We start from the raw sequence: 20,137 nt of genomic DNA, 5'->3' as shown, positions 1-20,137 counted from the left end.
AGTGTGTGTGTGTGTATTTTTTGTAGAGATGCGGTTTTGCCACGTTGCCCAGGCTGGTCTCCAACTCCTAGATTCAAGCGATCCAACCTCCTTGGCCTCGCAAAGTGCCAGGATTACAAGCAGGAACCACTGCGCCTGGTCAAGACAGACTTTTTTTTTTTTTTTTGAGACAGAGTCTCACTCTGTGGTCCAGGCTGGAGTGCAGTGGCACGATCTTGGCTCACTGCAACCTCCGCTTCCTGGGTTCAAGCGATTCTCCTGCCTCAACCTCCTGAGTAGCTGGAATTACAGGTGCATGCCACCACGCCCGGCTAATTTTTGAATTTTTAGTAGAGATGGGTTTCACCATGTTGGCCAGGCTGGTCTCGAACTCCTGACCTCAAGTGATTCACCCACCTCAGCCTTCCAAAGGGTTGGGATTACAGGCATGAGCCACCGCACCCACCCAGCACTTTTAAATATTGTTAATAGTTCAGATTTTGGAGCCAGACTGAAATTAAGTCCCTGTGCTATAGTTTGTAATCCATATGACTTTGAACAAGTTACATAATCTTTTTTTTTTTTTAATGTCACCAACCAGAAGCAGCAAGTTACACAATCTTGAATCAGTTTTCTTTTCTGAGAATGGAAATAGAACTTACTCATGATAATATATTTCAAAAGCATCTAGAAGAGTGACACGGAGTAAGCAAATCACAATGTTGAGTCAGACTTGGGATCCAAAAGTTTTTCAGAATTGTTCAAATGCATCTCCTCCCTGGAGCCAGGAAGATTGGAGAAGCTGGTGCATCAGAGCCCCACCCTTCTTCCGGCCTTGTACCCAGCTAGTCTCCTGGGCTCTTAGCAAACTGAACCCAGGGCTTTTCCACTTCCAGGCCTTTCTTTGACCTGTTGCTTCTGCTTGGCCCCTACCTGGAGTACTGTTTTTCTTTCACCTGTTGAGAGTCTGCCCATTCTTGGAGACAAAGGGCCCTACTTCCGGCCTCTACCACAGGCCTGCATATGCTTGTGCTGAGGTATCTCACCACAGATCCTGCTTCCACCAGTCGGACGCAGCGGACCATGGGGTGTAGGGGTGGGGCTCTTCCATAAAGAATGAAATCACGTCCTTTGCAGCAAGTGGATGCAGCTGGAGGTCATTATCCTAAGTGAGTTAATGCAGAAACAAATACCACATGTTCTCACTTATATAGTAAGTGGGAGCTAAACAATAGGTATACATGGCCATAAAGATGGAAACGACAGACACTGCGGACTCCAAGAGTGGGAACAGAGCAGGAGGGGCAAGGGTTGAAAAACTACATATTGGGTACCATGTTCACTGTTTGGGTGCTGGGTTCACCAGAAGCCAAAACCCCAGCATTATGCAATATATCCGTAAAACAAACCTGCACATGGACCCCCTGAATCTATAATGAAAAAAAAAGAAAAAGGCTGGGGAGGGTGTCTCACACCTGTAATCCCAGCACTTTGGGAGGCTGAGGATGGAGGATCACTTGAGCCCAGGAGTTCAAGATCAGCCTGGGTCATGTAGTGAGACTCCATCTCTATTTAAAAAAATAAAAAATTGGCCAGGCACGGTGGCTCATGCCTGTAATCCCAGCACTTTGGGAGGCTGAGGTGGGCAGATCACTTGAGGTCAGGAGTTTGAGACCAGCCTGGCCAACATGGTGAAGCCCCGTCTCTACTAAAAATACAAAAATTAGCTTGGGCGTGGTGGCACGTGCCTGTAATCCCAGCAACTCGGGAGGCTGAGGTGCGAGAATTGCTTGAACCTGGGAGATGGAGGTTGCCTTGAGCAGCGATCGCACCATTGCACTTCAGCCTGGGCGACAGAGTGAGACTCTGTCTCAATAAATAAATAAATAAATAGAAAAAGCTGGCTGGGCACGGTAGCTCACGCCTGTAATCCCAGCACTTTGGGAGGCCGAGGCGGGCGGATCAGAAGGTCAGAAGATCAAGAGCATCCTGGCTAACATGGTGAAACCCCCTTTCTACTAAAAATATAAAAAATTAGCCGGTTGTGGTGGTGGGCGCCTGTAGTCCCAGCTACTCGGGAGGCTGAGGTAGGAGAATGTCGTGAACCTGGGAGGCGGAGGTTGCAGTGAGCTGAGACCGTGCCACCGCACTCCAGCCTGGGTGACAGAGCGAGACTCCGTCTCAAAAAAAAAAAAAAACAAAAAAAACTACCTTCACATCTGGGCTTGTGGTTGGGGGGTGTTGGGGAAAGACCTTGAGAAGAGACATGTGTACTTTGGGAGCATTGAGGTGGATTGGCCAGCTAGGTACACTGACCCTCTGCAGACTTTGAGGAGTCAGCTCCTCAGCTGGCGGGGTTGAGGCCTCAGGAGAATTAGCTTATAATCCTTATCTTCTGCAGAGTCCTCCATCCAATCTGCGCTGCTTTCTGCGGGGCTCCCAGATGCGTATAACATCACCCCCCTTGATGAGAAGACGGGGAGACATCTGGGAGGTGGGTGGGCGGGTCAGACTCTGGTCTTTGCCCTTTTGGGCTGAGGGAGTGAGGGCCCGGGAGGGGCTGCCCTTCTTGTCCTCTGGAGGGATGAGGCCCCTGCTGGGCCCTATTGACCCCCCTTTCTCTGGCCCTGCAGAAAAACATGGAGGGCTTCCTCAGTGCAGTACTGGGTTTGATACCATCACTCAGATCATTGAGGTGATGCGGACTGCGCTGGCTGAGGGTAGCTATGTCCTGATCCCTAGAGAAGGGCTTTTGAAGTGGCCAAGCAGCCTGCATCACAGTGTCTCCCATAGACAGGCCCCCAGGGGCCTCTGAATGGGGGAGGTGCTGAAACCATGGCTCCTGGAGCATAGTAGGTGGAGATCTTTGAGACCAGGCCTGCCCTAAAAGAAGGGTGGGGGTGGGAACCTGAAGAGGTGTCAGCAGGAGGAGGGAAGATGGGGGCGGAGTCAACAGCAAGGCTGCTGTTGTCTGTGGAGCCCCACCAGGAGCAGTCTGGCAACGGATTGGACCCTTTGTCAATTAGGAGATTGGCTGGCTCCTTTGTCCAGTTCCTTCCTGCTTCATGGGGGTCCCTGGGCTCAGCTGTTCAGGCTAGATAGGGTGACCAGTCCCTCTGTCTGATGGGAGCATATATCTCAGTCCTACTCCAGCAGGAGGCAGATTTAGACTCTGGCAGTGAGTGTGGTGCTGGGAGGGAGCGGGCCTCACACCCCTTCCTCCTAGGCCACCTTGTCCCTGTGATCTCACTTCTATAGATGTGACTGAGGCCATGCCCCACATGGCATGCCCAGAGAACAGCCCCCCTTGAATGGAGGGGCCCCATTCTGTCTCTGGCAGCAAGGTCCTGCCTCAGGGCAGGGGATGGGTCATGGGGTGACCCCCACAAGTCTCTTTGACTTCAGGTCCCCTTTCTCTGCCCTGACAAAGCACCCTGGAGTGGTTTCCCAGGGCCCTGTGGCTGGTGCCTGATGCAGGGTGAGTTAAGAGCACTTTGGGGACCCAGGACAAGAATATCCTCCTTCCACGGCTACTCCGGCCTCAGCTCAGGTCCAGGGTGAGGTGCTGCTTTTCAATGGGTGAAACTCTAAGGAAGGTGTGCTTTTTTCTTCTCTTCCCCAGACAGAAGGGGACAAGCCACCTGCTATGGTTTGCATGTGGTGTTCCCTCCAAAAGCCACATTGAAACCTAATCACCAAGATGACATACTGGAAAGGGGGCCTCTGAGAGGGGATTGGGTCATGAGGGTTCCTCCTTCACAAATGGATTGGGGCCCTTATAAAAAGAGCTTGTGGCTGGGCATGGTGGCTCATGCCTGTTATCCCAGAACTTCGGGAGGCTGAGGCGGGCAGATCACGAGGTCAAGAGATTGAGACCATCCTGGCCAACATGGTGAAACCCCGTCTCTGCTAAAAATACAAAAATAGCTGGGCATGGTGGTGCACGCCTGTAGTCCCGGCTACTCGGAAGGCTGAGGCAGAAGAATTTGGGAGGCGGAACTTGGGAGGCGGAAGCTGCAGTGAGCTGAGATAGTGCCACTGCATTCCAGCCTGGTGACAGAGACTCCATCTCAAAACATAAAAGAGCTTGTGGGAGTGGGTTTGCCATCTTCTGCTCTTCCACCATGTGAGGATGCAACAAGAAGGCCCTCCCCAGATGCCTGTACCTTGATTTTGGATTTCCCAGCCTCCAGAATTGTGAGACCTAAATTTCAGTATCAGGTATTGTTTTTTTTTTTTGAGACAGAGTCTCGCTCTTTCACCCAGGCTGGAGTGCAGTGGCGGGATCTCGGCTCACTGCAAGCTCCGCCTCCTGGGTTCACACCATTCTCCTGCCTCAGCCTCCCGAGTAGCTGGAACTACAGGCGCCCGCCACTGCGCCCGGCTAATTTTTGTATTTTTTAGTAGAGACGGGGTTTCACCGTGTTAGCCAGGATGGTCTCGATCTCCTGACCTTGTGATCCACCCGCCTCGGCCTCCCAAAGTGCTGGGATTACAGGCATGAGCCACCGCGCCCGGCCTCAGTATCAGGTATTCTGTTATAGCAGCACAAGACAGACTAAGATACCACCCAAGAACTGAGAGGGCCCGGAGGTGAGAAGGTGCTGGCCCTTCAGCTCTCCCTCCCTCTGCCTTCACAAGCATTACCAGGACCTGAAGCTGAACCACTGTGGGACAGAAGGTTGCAGTCAATTCCTATAGACGTGGCTTCAAATCCAGCTTCAGACAGTGAAATCCTCAATCTCCAAGAGAAGACAAACATTTCAGGTTAAAAAAACAAAAAAGCAGATATCACTTCATATCTCCTGGGATGCTGTTAGAAAAAAAGAACAAACAGCCGGGCGCAGTGGCTCATGCCTGTAATCCCAGCACTTTGGGAGGCCGAGGCAGGCGGATCATGAGGTCAGGAGATCGAGACCAGCCTGACTAACATGGTGAAACCCCGTCTCTACTAAAAATACAAAAAATTAGCCGGGCATGATGGTGGGCGCCTGTAGTCCCAGCTACTCGGGAGGCTGAGGCAGGAGAATGGCGTGAACCTGGGAGGCGGAGCTTGCAGTGAGCCGAGATTGCGCCACTGCACTCCAGCCTGGGTGACAGAGCGAGACTTTGTCTCAAAAGAAAAAAGAACAAACAGAAAATTCCAAGTGTTGGTCAGAATGTGGAGAAATTGCTGGTGGGCATAAAAAATGATACAGCTGCTGTGGAAGACAGTTTGGCAGTTCCTCAAAAAGTTAATCTTAAAATTACCATCTGACCCAGCAATTCCACTCCTATATATGTACTTGAAGGAATTGAAACAAGGACTTTGAACAAATGCTCGTATCCAAATGTTCATAGCTGCATTATTCACAACAGTCAAACTATTGTGAATAGTTTCCAAGAAACATCCTGTCTTGGACAAGACACTAAAAACCAAAAATTAAAAATTAAAAAACAGGAGGAGGCTGGGTGGAGTAGCTCACACCTGTAATCCCAGCACTTTGGGAGGCCAAGGCGGGCAGATTGCTTGAGCTCAGGTGTTCAAGCCTAGCCTGGGCAACGTGACGAGACCCCTGTTTCTACAAAAAGTACAAAAATTAGCCAGGCGTTGTGCCTTGCTCTTGCAGTCCCAGCTGCTCAGGAGGCTGAGGTGGGAGGATCACTTGAGCCTGGGAGGTCTAGGCTGCAGCGAGCTGAGATCGCACTACTACATTCCAGCCTGGGTGACAGAGTGAGACTTTGAAAAAAAAAAAGTTAAAAAAATGTATTTGTAAAAAGCTGTTTGGACCAAGCAAAATGTCTCCTGGTCAAACTCAGCTTCTGCTATGAAATTTTTGCCACAGGGACTGGGGTCAAAGAAGAGGTGGGGGTCTAGGATTCAAAGGTCACACAGATGGAAAAGAACTGGCTAAGGGTGGAAGAAGGGGACCACCTGAGCCAGCATTGGCCCAAGCCCCACCTTAGCCCACTCCCCTCCTCTCTGTCCACTCTCCCTGCCTCGGTCCAGTCCTCCTACTCATGCCTGCCATGGCCACCTCCATCCCCTACCTGGTCTGGGTGGTGTCCTTCCTCAGGTCTAGATCTGACTGCCTGTCTCCTGCTCTCACATCCTTCAGCAGCACCTCATCACCTCAGCATCAGCCTAGCCAGCAAAACCCTTCCCACTGATGCCAGCCTGTGTTCCAGCTTCACAGTTCTGCCCTTCCTGAGCCCCAAGTTCCTTCGTCACATGTTGTAATCATTTTTATTTTTTAATTTTTATAATTTTTTAGACAGAGTCTCGCTCTGTCACCAAGGCTGGAGTGCAGTGGTACGATCTCAACCTCCGCCTCCTGGGTTCAAGTGATTCTTGTGCCTCAGCCTCCCGAGTAGCAGCTGGGATTACAGGCGCACCCCACCACACCTGGCTAATTTTTGTATTTTTAGTAGAGACGGAGTTTCACCATGTTGGCCAGGCTGGTCTCTAACTCCTGACCTCAAGTGATCCGCCCACCTCGACCTCCCAAAGTGCTGGGATTACAGGCATGAGCCACCGTGCCCACATGTAACTTTTTAATACCTTCCCTGTGGCAAGCAGTAAATGTTATCCCGAATTTTCTCAACAACCCTGTGAGGTAGCTATCAGTGACTCCATTTTATTTATTTGTTTTTGTTTTTGAGACACGGTCTCACTCTGTCACCCAGGCTGGAGTGCAGTGGTGCAATCATAGCTCACTGCAGCCTCAACCTCTTGGGCTTATGTGATCCTCCTACCTCAGCCTCCTGAGTAACTGGGACTACAAGCATGAGCTACTGCGCCTGGCGGACTCCATTTTAGAGATAGAGAAACGGAGTCTCACACAGGCTAGGTGGCACTCAGATGTCCATGCTCTTTTGCTGTGTGGTGGCTCCTCTCTGTCTTCAGTCCTGGGCTCTGTGCCTTGGCTCATGTATGAGTCTAGGCCTGTTGGTCCCCAGTGGCAGGCTGATCACATCCAAGGACAGCAGATCCTGCAGCTCCTCCCTGCTGCCCTTGCAGTTGCAGGGGTGGACTTGTGGCCTCACCACCCAGGCATGGCCGGCCAAGACCTCGGCTTCACGCTGCCTCTTCTCACCCCTTGAATGAGAGAGACACCAGCTCCAGAGGGGATTTTCTGGCACCAGAACTTGCCAGGGGCTAAGGGACTACAGATTGCTGCAAACACTCCTTGACCAGGAGGCCCAAGCCAGGGCTCCTCATGAAGGGTTCTCTCCACCAAAGCTGACTGGCTTTCGGCCCCTCTGTCTCCTGGCTCCCTTCCCTGGCCCTGCATACTGCATCCCCTCAGCCTTGTTGAGGTTTGGGGCTCCCTCCACCCCATGGGAGCCCAGCTCTCCCTAGAGGACCTGTGCCATCCTGTGACTTGAGTTTGGGCTGGGAAGACCCACTAGGGCGTGGTATTCTGAGTGGGCTCTGTGGGGTCAGAAGAGATGGCAAGCCTCCATAGGCCAGCTCTGCATACCTCTCTCCTGCTTCTGGCTGTTCCTTATGGGGCCTGACTTGTTAAAGGAGATTATTATAGTGATTGGCAGGGGCTCCCTAGAGAGCCCTGTGGTCAGGCAAGCTGCCCCAACTGCAGACAGCATCAGTATCATGGCCCATGAAATGGACTGTGAGCCCCTGGCCTCCCTCTTGGGGATGGGAGGGGGCAGAGACTGAGGGAGGAGGACACTGCCTGCCCAGGATCACAGCAGCTGCCTCTGCTGGTGCTGAGCCGGGGGGATCTCCTGGGTCCCAGGTGCCTGGAGAGCACAGGCTGACTTCCCTGTCCCACCCGGCACCTTGTGGTCCCAGCTGTTGGCCTTCCTGCCCAAGGGCCGGTTCGTTGGGCCCTGTCTGCCCACCCATCTCCAGCCCAGGCCTCAGGATTTCTGGCCTCTCCCCTTGGACCTCATCTCCCCAAGCCCTCCCTGGAAGAGCCACGCTGGTCCTCAGATGTGGAGAGGAGGGTAGCGGTGAGTTGATCCTGGGAAGAAGAGGGCAGTGGGGAGTATGCCCTGAGGGGTGGGGACACTCCAGGTAGGCCCCACAGCTTTGGGTGCAGAGCCGCCAAGCTGTCCCCCTCCCCCTCCCACAGGAGTGGCTGAGGGGGCTAAGTTATCAGCTGCCTGTGGCCCCACGTCCCCTGCTGTATTCCCAGGGCCCCAGAGGATGAGGGAGGGGATAGCAGGGCAGGAGGGCTTCTGGGAGAGGCCTGGGGTGCCCCACCCAATGCTACCCCTCTAGGAGACAAGATGTCCCTGGTGGGGTGGGAGGAGAGGCCTGGAGGAGGGAGCTGGAAGGAAGCAGCAACACTGCGGGGACTCGAACCCCGGCCCAGCCGTGCTGGACGTGCCACCACCAGCGCCTTTTGCTTTTTCCTGCTCACTCTTTCACAGATGGGAAGGTGAAAAGCAAAACCTGAGTGCGGCCATGGGCTGCACTCAGTAAAAGAAACACCTGCGGCGGCTCCGCGCCTCCCTCCCTCCCTCCCAGGCTCACCTCCTACCTTCCTTACTTCCCTTGTAAAGGCATAGCCAGGGGACAGTGTCCCCCAGCTTCACATCCACATGTCTCCTAGCATGGCACATGCATATCCCGCCCAAGGAGCATGAAGTCAGACCAGCAAACTGAACACGAGGCACAGTCCTGCATGCTCTGGGACCGAGCACTGAGGGGGCCCACAGGTGAGAAGGTGCTGGTCCTTCAGCTCTCCCTCCCTCTGCCTTCACGAGCAGAGGCACAAGCTTCTGTGTGTATACAGAAATTTCCAGAGTGAGTCTAGGAAACTTGAGAGGACATCTCTGTGTAGCAGGGTGGGATAGGTGAGGGCAGGGATTTTACTTGCATTTTATACCCATGGCTTGAATTTTTGACTCTATGCAGATCACTTTTATCATTAAAGGCACAAATCTTTTCATCTGAACAGGGAATCTAAGACCTGTGGACACTTCCGGCACCCTGGCCTAGTGGAAATGGTTCTCTGGGTCTGCTGGGCCCCAAGCACCTGAGGTCACGCAGACGCCCGCCTGCCTTGCCTTCCGTTCTCTGATCTGTCAGCCACCGTCAGCTGTGGATTCCTTCCTGGGAACTGCCATCACTCGAAATGAAGTCGGAAGCACAGGGCCCCACCAGCCTTTCTCCTGTCACTTGACTCTAACCTGGAGTCCAAGTTCTGGGGAGGACGGGTCCAAGTCACCAGGGCCCCAGGACCCAAAGGTACACAAAGCCCACCTGGACCCTCAGCCGGTACTTGCCCCAGGTCACCCTCAGGATCCACGGTCCACAGCACCACTGCTGTTGGCTCAGGCTCTGCCTCCCCTGGGCCCACGGTGGGTCCGTGGGAGCCCCCCACGAGCTCTGCTGTCCTCATTTGAGAGTCCTGTCCTGGCTGCCATGGAGGGAGGGCCCCTGGAGCCCCTCCTGCTAGTGCTAAGGAGCTCAGAAGCCCTGCCCAGCAGGGTCCAGATGGGAAGCAGAGGCTCAGAGAGGGCTGTAACCTGCTCAGGGACACACATGTCAGGCCAGGGTGAGAGCTGGGTGCCTTCTACTCGTCCTGATGAATCTGAGCAGAATCAGCCCCCTATTTCTCCACAACTTCTCTCTTTTACACACACACACACACACACACACACACACGGTCTGAGGACTACCAGGTGGGCTCCGAGCCAGGTCTGCAGGCCTCAGACCTCTCAAAGGGGTGGGGAATGTGTTGGGCCAACTGCCTTTGCCCCTCCCCCACTTTGCTCAAGCCCCATCATCCCTCCTCACACGTCCATCTCCCCTCACAGCCTCGCTTCAACTTCAGCCCCCAAACACACTATGGTGCGGGCACTTACTTACTGCAGCAGCAGAGAGGAAACGTTCACGGCCATCTAAGTCCCAACCTGCCGATGAAGCAACAAAGCTCTGGCCTTACAAGGCCTCAGAAATGGGGGCAGTCAAAACACACTCTGTAAGATGAGCAAAGAATTAATTCAGCGTGTTAGCAACAGAACCCTCGGGTGTGTGCTGTGGGATGAGCGAGCTACGCGGGGAAACGTGCCACCGGCTTCCAGGAACCACTGCACTCAGCCAATGAGCAGAAGTAAAAACAGTGGTGTTGGCAGGGCCAAGGGAAAACAGCAGCCCTAGAACCATCTGGGGCACAGGGCAGTGAGAGAGCCAAGTGACTGGCCCTTCCCTCTGGCCAGTGGGGTTGCAAACCAAAAGCTGCCTTGAGGTATAGAAGGGGATTTGCCCAAAGATATTTGTGACTGTACAATTCGTAACCACAAAATGCTGGTGCCGGCCCACATGGCCCAGGTGGCAGTGACAACCTCTCACCCTGGAATGCCCCAGAGGACCCCAACCAGAACAGGTGGATTATTTCAGCCCAAGTAATTGTGCCCCCACATAGTAACTACCAATCACAACAGTGTAAAATAAACACATGTACATGGGCAGAAAGCAGAAAAGATATAAAAATCATTCCAAATTCAGCAGTTGAAAATAACCCTCATAGATATTTAAGTCCAGTGCAAACAAGAAGACAGCGGAGTGTGTGTGCACACCTTTAGGTTTGCACTGTCAACACCAGACACAGTGAAGCCCAAGCAGCAAGCAGTCCACAGACGGGGGCGTTAGTGTCGGAAATACCAATGGGTCACCCTGCATCAAAACACATGGAGCAGACTGCTGAGCCAGCTCAGGGGAAGCGGAGAGACCCCAGGAGTGACGGTGAGAATGCAACTCACTTGTCATTACACAGGATATGGCAGATCCGGATTTGACCAACAAAATGGGGAGGAACTGATCCAGATGTGGAATGTGACAGAGAATCCCTTCCCACTGCCATGGAACATTTATAAAAATAATCATACGTTAATCAATGAAGAAAGGGAGCCACACATTTAAAAAAGCAGAAATCGTACAGGCCACTTCCTCAGATAACCATTCTAACTAGGGTCAAATTATACATCAGGACTGAAACCACAAACATATAGGAAATAAGATAAAGTCTTTTGGTTTTTTTTGAGACGGAGTCTCACTCTGTCACCCAGGCTGGAGTGTAGTGGCGCGATCTTGGCTCACTGTAACCTCCACCTCCCGGGTTCAAGTGATTCTTCTGCCTCAGCCTCCCGAGTAGCTGGGACTACAGGTGTGCGCCACCATGCCTGGCTAATTTTTGTAGTTTTAGTAGAGATGGGGTTTTACCATATTGGCCAGGCTGGTCTTGAACTCCTGACCTCGTGATCCACCCGCCTCAGCCTCCCAAAGTGCTGAGATTACAGGCGTGAGCCACCGTACTCGTCTGATAAAGTCTTTTCTTAAATACAGATGGAAGGCCTTCATGTGCCCTGGGGGTCACGTCCTGAATCCTCATGGTGGCCCCCAGGCCTGGAAGTTGGCCCTGTCCCTGCCAGCCCCAGCTTGCACGACTTCAGGCTCCAGCCATTTCCTTCATAGCCTGGCAGCTTTGCTCCTGCCTTCGCAGACAGGAATGCTGTCCTTCCAGCTTCTCCTACCCTTCGGGTCAGAGCCCAAAGGTCCCCACCCCTGGTTAGGGCTGTTTTCACTGGGCGGGGGGGCGGGGGACTACACTCCTTGGTAACTGTCACAACTGCCCTTAACTGATGATTTGTGCATTGCCACCTGAGGCCTGTCCCCCATGAGAACAGCAGCAGCGTGAAGGCGAGGCTGTCAGCTGAATGCCTGTGTCTCTGGGGACCAGCTCAGGCTCTGGCCATGGGGGATGTTGATGGAGTGACCATTAAAAAAAAAAAAAAAATCAAAACTCTGTGGAATGAGGCAACAACTGTCCACTGTTTCCCTTTGCTGGGCACCCCACATGCCTGCTAGGCTCTCGCTGCCCACACGAAACCTTACATCTTCCTCGGATGGCATCAGTAGCCTCCCTTACAGACACTGCATGCCCCAGCAATTGAGGAACCAGCGTGGCCACAGCGGGCTGAGGGCATGGTGGGGCTAGAGCAAGACTGCCTCACACCCTCGACTGCGTAGCCACCCTCCACCTCCCCTCTTCCATTCTTAAAAGTAGGCAAGCGTGATCATAAGTGAACCAGACACACAATGCGAGCCTCTAGAAAAAGAGTAACACAACAAAATCCAAGGCATGCTGGAGGAAAAGATTAATGAAACAAAAGTAGAAATAAATTATAAAATGAAAGCAGAACTGCTTACTTTATCTAAAGCTGCTTTTTTCAAAAGGCCAATAAAATAAATTTCTTGAAAGTCTTATTAAAAACGAAAAACTAGGAATAAAAAGTGAAAAACTATGCATAAGGAGGATATCAAAATATAAAATGCTACTCTACACTAATACATATAAAAAAGGTAATTAAGATAATATAACTTTGAAAAACTGACTTATAATGAAATAGAAATATTTAATAGCCCAGTAACCCTGGAAGAACCTGAAAAAGTTTTCAAGGCTGGGCACAGTGGCTCACACCTGTAATCCCAACACTTTGGGAGGTTGAGCGGGGGAGGATCACTTGAGTCCAGAAGTTTGAGACCAGTCCGGGCAACACAGAAAGACCCCACATCTACTAAAACAAACAAACAAATAAAAGTTTTCAGAACCACTGAAGCTCCTAAAAGAAGGCCAGCCCCAGCTGGTGTTACAAGACCCTCCGTGCCATGCAGCCTGCAGTGCAGAGGGTTGGGAACTTGTCTAGATATTTCCCATCATAAAGGGACAGGAAACAGCAGCTCCCCTTGCTCACAAGTACCTGCACGATACTATTCATTTCAGTTTCACACAAACCAACGGATAGGTTTGAACACTATTTTTATCCCCATTTCATTCACCCGGAAACTTGCTTCATGAATTTAAGAAATTTGGCCAAAGTCATGCACTACTGAGTGGCAAAGTAGGGAACAGAAACCAAGTTTTTGGGCTCAAAGCCACACTCATGACCACTGACCCCGACTGTGTCTCTGCCTCCCCTGCTATCCTACCCAAAACCTGCCTGATGATGCCCTTAAGTCCAAGCAGAAGAAGTTCTAATTCATTCCTTTTCTTCTTGGTTTTTTTTTTTTTTTTTTTTTGAGACGGAGTCTTGCTCTGTCACCCAGGCTGGAGTGCAATGGTGCGGTCTCAGCTGACTGTAACCTCCGCCTCCTGGGTTCGAGATTCTCCTGCCTCAGCCTCCCAAGTAGCTGGGACTACAGGCACCCACCACCACACCTGGCTAATTTTTTTGTATTTTTAGTAAAGATGGGGTTTCACTATGTTGGCCAGGCTGGTCTCGATCTCCTGACCTCGTGATCCACCCACTTTGGCCTCCCAATCTTATTTGCTTTACAAGTCCTGCTTCAGGGTTACCTTCCCTGACCACTGCTGCCTCCCTCCCAGCATTTGCCAGGGACTGTCATTGCCTTAGTTTATTTTTTCTGTTTTTTTTTTTTTTTTTTGTCGTTTTTGTTTTTTTTTGAGACAGCGTCTTAGTCTGTCGCCAAGGCTGGAGTGCAATGGTGCAATCAAAGCTTGCTGCAGCCTTGAACTCCTGGGCTCAAGCAATCCTCTTACCTCAGCAACTAGGACTACAGGCACATGCCACCACGCTTGGCCTTCTAATTTATTTCTGTGTCAACAAAATAAAACTCAGGCCTAGGAATAGCTTGGTTCAGAAATCACAGAGGGACTTAGTATTCCATTAATACAAACGGAAACATTAAGTTCATCATCAGATGATAAAAGAAAAAAAAAACCTGATACTCATCTCAAAAGACGCAGAAAAGACATTTGCATAAATCCAGTACCTATTATTATTTCAAATTTAAAAACTTCTTCTTCTTTTTTAAGAGATAGGGTATCACTATGTTGCCCAGGCTGATCTTGAACTCTTGGCCTCAGATGATCCTCCTGCCTCAGCCTCCCACAGTGCTGGGACTACAGGCATGAGCCACCGCACCCATCATAAATTAAAACTTCTGAACAATCTAGTAACAAATGGAAATGCTTTCCCATGATCCAGCACATCTAGCAGGGGGTGTCTGCTGACATTCTACACAAAGAGACACACTGGAGTTGTGCTTCTCATCATTTCACATTAAGAACCCAACTGCACCTTTTTCTGTGCCTCTAAACACCTGTAGTCTGATAGGGGACACCCCCCCCAAGACCTTAATCATTCACATTAACACCTTGAGACTTTTTGCCATATCTGACTGAATATAGCCAGTCATTTTTTCCCTTAAATCAAGTCACTTTTTTTTTTTTTAAACAAAGTCTCATTCTGTTGCCCTGGCATGATCTCAGCTCACTGCAACCTCCTCCTCCTGGGTTCAAGTGATCCTCGTGCCTCAGCCTCCCGAGAAGCTGGTATTACAGACGTGCACCACCATGCCTGACTAATTTTTGTATTTTTAGTAGAGACAAGTTTTCGCTATGCTGGCCAGGCTGACCTCGAACTCCTAGCCTCCTCATATGATCCACCCACCTCAGCCTCCCAAAGTGCTGGGATTACAAGCGTGAGCCACCTTGCACAGCCAAATCAAGTCACTTTTAAAATACAAATTTATTATATGTCTAAGGACATTATCGATAAAGTGAAAACACAACCCACAGAATGGGAGAAAATATTTGCAAACCATGTATCTGATAAGGGTCTAGAATCCAGAATATATAAAGAACTCTTACAACTCAGTAATAAAAAGACAAACGCCTAATTAAAAAGTGGGCCAAGGCTCAGCACAGACACTTCTCCAGGGAACATACACATATGGCCAACAGCACCAGCAAAGGTGCTTGATAGCATCACTCATCAGAGAAATGCAAATCCAAATGACACCAGAGGCTACTTCACACTCATTAGAATGATTATAACCAGAAAGTCAGATAATAACTAGTGTTGGCAAGAATGCGCAGAAATTGGAACCCTCTTACTTACTGGTGGGAATGTGAAATGGTGCATGGACGTGGGAAAATAGTTTGGCAGTTCCTCAAAAATATACAGTTACCATATGACCCAGTAATTCTACTCCTAGGTATATAATGAGAGAATTGAAAACATATGTTCACACAAAAACTTGTACGCAACTGTTCATAGCACCATTGTTCATAATAGCCAAAAACCAGAAATAATCCAAATGTCCAAATGATGTGTGAATAAACAAAATGGGGTCTATCCATACAGTGGAATATTATTCAGCCAGAAAAAGGAATGCAGTACTGTTATATGCTACAACATGAATGAACCCTGAAAACCCGCTAAGTGAAATCAGACAGACCCAAAAAGACACATACTGTATGATTACACTTATATGAGGCCCCTAGAATAGGCAAATTCACACAGACAGAGAGCACAACAAAGTTTACCAGTATAACAAAGGTTACCAAAGACTAGGGGGAGAGACAGGTAGGAAGTTATTTTTTTATGAATACAGAGCGTCTGTTTGGGATGACGAAAAAGTTCTAGAAATGGATAGTGTCGATGGTTGCACAACATAGCAAATATACTAAAAGCCACTGAATAGAACATTTCAAAAGCATGAATTTTATCTCAATATTTAGAAGGAAAAATAAATATTCTTAGAAGAAACAATATTACCATCATAAATGGAAAACCGGTAATAATAAAATACATACATAAATATTAAGATTTACAATGTCTATTAGCAAGTCACCCTAACTCATCTTACAGACCACCAGTAGGACAATTACCCCTTTGGGTGACATGAAAAAGGCTGCCAGGGGGCTTATGTCCAGTGCCCAGGGTCCAGCATGGCAACATATTTTGTAAAAAGTTCCAGCAGGCTGTGGACAGCAGGAATAGGCTGTTGAGGGGTTGGGCACAGGGTCAGGTGCTGGACACTAGAACAGGACTCCACTCCGACATTCCGGGTACACAGAACTTCCCAGTGGGAAGAGCTAGCCACACAGTGGCAGAAGCTTGGAAAACAACCCATCCCAGCCCTACGCTCTCTGAATGTGACCTTGGGTGCAAGCTGGGTTTGTATGAACTTACTGGCATTTTTAACAAGACAGTGTGTACAGGAGCATTTCAACTGCAAAGACCACTGAACTGGACACTGTCGGCGTGACAGTATCAAGTAACCATTAGGCAGAGCAAAACGTAAATAAAAGTACTCTGTGATGGGGTAGTCAGTCAGATGGGGTGGGGTCGGCTAGGGGGCAGTGAGGACAACTAGATGCCGAGGTAGACAGACCAAGACCAGCTTTCTGTGTAATGCAAAGTCAAATTAAACAGACGTGAGTGGATGGAAAGACGTACCTTATTCTTGCATAAGAAGACAACAGCATGAAGACATCACAGGGAAGGTTAAGGTAAACATGCAGCCTGGAATAGCCAGGAGAATTCTGGAAAAGTAGAATAATGAGGTAGGGCTTCCCTTCGCTATTTTGAAGTGCAGATTACACTATGTAAAACCATTAGGAACTGGCACGTGAATAGACAGATCAATAGTTAATAGCTGTATTAGCCAGAAAATGGTGTAAGGACAACAGGCTAACTAACCCTGTCACTTGTTATGCTAAAATTAAGTCCAGATAGAGTCCTCCAAAATAAAAATAAAAAGAGTTAGGAGAAAACATGGGGTTTAACAACAACAACAAAATCTTCAGCTGGATTAGCCTTTTCAAACTACTCACAAAATCCAGGAACCATAAAAGAAAATTAGTATATATATGTGTGTGTGTGTATGTATATATATATATATATATATATAAACTAAAGAGCAAAATATTACAATAAAACTTAAAGATTAGTGAGAAATAGGAATGTATTTGAAAATGGTTAATTTCCTTAATATGTAAAGAGCTCTTATTATTAATCAGTAAGTATACAACCCAATAGAAATACAAATCCAAACTACAATTAAATACTATTTTCCACTTCTCACATTGACGAATAACCAAGTTTAAGGGCACAGCCTGGGTGAAGGTGTGGGGAAATGTCAATGGGAACAACCTCCTTGAGGTGGAAGCTGGGGGTGTCCATCATATTTAGAAATTTACACATGCTGTGCCCAGAATTCCTCCTGAGGAAACTTTTCCCTCACAGATATACTTGCCCATGTACATAAAAACCCATGTACACAGATATGCGGTATAGCCTTATCTACAGTAAAAATTGCTGAAACAACTTAATGGTTCCCCAAAAAGGGAATGGATAATTCAAACACGGCTACCACACACATGTTGAAAAGACCAAGGCAGACATGAATACAGATATGCGGTGCTTACCTAGATGTACTAGTAACTCAACAGTCCACAGTGCAAGACAGGCTGTGTGGTGTACCCACGCCTGTACAGCTTTACACATACACAGGTTCTCTGGAAAGAAACTGCAGCAACTGGCCATGACGGTGGCCTCTGTGGGAAGGGAGGCTGGGGGTTAGAGAAAGATGCCACTGAATCACCCACAGGGTTTGAAGTTCGAACATGTGCATGTATGGCTTTGAACAGTTTTCACACATCTATTCATAGGTGAAATTAACTGGAAGGAAACTAGCAAAGCATTTGCCTTTGGGGTCAGCACAGGAGCAGAGGCCCAGGTAGGGCCTTGCTTTGACACACAGATGATGGGTCACACAGTTGTCACCTTGACAGAAGAGTAAGAGGGACAGCACACCAGTCACTCTAGGAGCTGAGGCCAGAGGAACTCAGGTATTTCCTTCTAGAGGTAGGAAGTCCACCGGGGCAGATGCCGAGCCGGGTGGTGCCTCGCTGTGTACAATGTTCAGCTCCCTGTGCCCCTATGAGTGACCCTATGAGGTAAGAGCCAGAGCCGGGCTCACACCTGAGCTCCTGGCATGTGGCGGCCCTTTAGAAGACAGAAAGTGTGTGCTTAGCCCCTGAAGCAGCCACGCTGTGCCCAGCGGAGGGCAGGCGCAGACAGCACTCCTTCCCAGACCAGGATGCCACTTAAGATTTCAACAAACTAAACAGACAAGTGAATAAAAGATAATTAAATACCACTTTTTACAAATGTCACAGACGCTTTCCTAGAATAGTTTGTTTTTGGTTTATTTAATCTGCGTAGGGGAAAGAATACCAGGAATTAGACTCTGGGGCCTGCAGGACCCACTACTGTTTTGCGCTAAGCCAGGCACCGTGTTATACTCGATTCCGGTATGGACAGGCAGCTGCAGCCACTACGCAGTTTTACCCCAGTTCCACGGCACATGAGGAGAGGACCAACATTATTCTATTTTGGCAGCACGTGCTTTCAACCCATCTCACAAAACAGTGTCACCAACCAGATGTGCCAAGAGCCAGAGCAGGTGAAGACACCTACAGATGCTGCCTCCTCTGGACACTGCCTCTGGGTGCCTCAGCTCTGCACCCAGAGGGATGCAAAAGAGATCCCCGCAGCACACTTTGAGATGGCTAGGAAACTGCAAATAACCTCAAAGCCATCACTAGAAAAATGGTTAAAATGACCATACCAACACGTACAATATGACATGTTATAGAGCCATAAAAATAACAGTACACCTTGTATGATTCCATTTTAGGGCAGAGAATAATAGGATACATTTTAGTACATCCACAGCCAGAAAATGTCTGAAGGAATATAAATGAAGTTGTCATTAGTAGTTATCTTAGGGGTCCGGGATTATAAAGGAACTTTTATCTTCTACATGGCCTTTTTCTATAGTGTTTGAATTTTAATTACAAGACCAGTGATTTATAAATTCATACACTCCACAGCCCCATCCATTACAATAGCACATAATATAATAACATTAGCCATGGACTTACCTAAATCTGCATAATTTTGGTCTCTTCAGGACAGTTGCTGCAATGCAGGCATAAGCAGAGGACAAAGCCACAGTGTGACCTGGGTGCAGAGCACTGGGTTGGGCATCCCCAGCAGACACATGACAAGAGCAATTTAAAAAATTATACCTTGACAAAATTATACATGATTATATGTCTTGGACCCTGGGGGCCTTGTCAGCATTAAGCCCATGAATGCTAAATTCACACACAGATGACAAGAATCTACTTTACCAATTACAGTCTTAGTAGGTCACTGCATACATGATAGATCAAAGACGGCAACTAGCAGAAACTTAAGTTTCATATATGGAGCGTCGTAGAGGATATGAACAACAGATACTCTCATACTTAGGTATGCAAAGCTGGACACCCACTCTGGAGGGCAACAGGGCAGAATGGAGGAAAATGTCGGACTCACGCTCTATGACCCAGGAATTTCACTTCTTGGTACTTACCCTGAGAAACACTCATGCATTGTGCACAAGGGGTTGTGTATGATGATCGCACAGTACTGTTTGTAATATCAAAAGATTAGAATACTGTAAATTTCCATTAACAGCAGAATGGCTAAACTCACAGACATACAGTGCAGAAGTTGAAAACAATGAGGGCAGTTCTCTGTGTACTCCCAGGCATCTCCCTACTGTTAAATGAAAAAAAGTAATCAATAATGTACAGGATACAATAGCATTTTACCACTTCTATAGAAAAGAAACCATGCAACACGTTTTTCAGATACAAATGGAAGTGAATAAGGCGAGGTGTAGCAGGAAACACAGCAAACTGGTAACACTGGTTACCCCTCTGGAGGGTGGGGGATTGGTAGTGCCAACGTTGTTGTCGTCACCTTTCAACTCTGTGTAAGGAGAAAACACCCACATATCACTTCTACAAGGACACTGAGAAACAGTGTTGTTGAGAGGCTGAGAGGCAACCTAGTCACCATGGATGGGAGAACTGATAAACTAACTGAGGTATAGTCACATGATGAGCTCTATCCAGTAAACAAACTAAATGAACTATCCCCTGGGCAAGGGCTGAATCTTACCATGGTATTAAATGAGAATGTTCCATAAGATTACATGCAAAATAATAAATTTTCTCTAAGAACAACTAAAATATAAATATATACTCTGAAAAACACATTTAGATCAGATTCTTTTGCAAAATTATATGAAAAGAAAGCAAGTGAGAGATAAACCCAGGATTCAGGATGATTATTACCTTGGCCTAGGGGGTGGCAGGAGGCGGCAGGGGAGGCAGGTGGTGTGGGACCACATAAGTGGAAGGTGTAGTAAAATCTCAGACTTCACTACTGTAGAACTCATCTGTATGACCAAAAGCCATTTGTACCCCAAAAGCCATTGAAATTAAATATATATATATATACACACACACACACACATAAAGAAAAAAAAGAAAAT

General features: G+C 48.5%; 1 non-coding gene across 7 annotated transcripts in view; it reads right to left on the bottom strand.

The window, feature by feature from the left end:
- Positions 1-20,137, bottom strand: part of LOC100981043 (uncharacterized) — a 50,093-nt gene that overhangs the window by 13,408 nt on the left and 16,548 nt on the right. For all 7 annotated transcript variants that reach the window (XR_010113436.1, XR_010113438.1, XR_008620205.2 and 4 more), the window contains exon 1: positions 1-20,137. This exon is cut by the window's left edge; it is cut by the window's right edge. This is a non-coding gene — a transcript (uncharacterized LOC100981043).

Source organism: Pan paniscus, chromosome 9, assembly GCF_029289425.2.
Source record: "Pan paniscus chromosome 9, NHGRI_mPanPan1-v2.0_pri, whole genome shotgun sequence".
NCBI lineage: Eukaryota > Metazoa > Chordata > Mammalia > Primates > Hominidae > Pan > Pan paniscus.
This window is presented reverse-complemented; position numbering and strand designations above follow the sequence as displayed.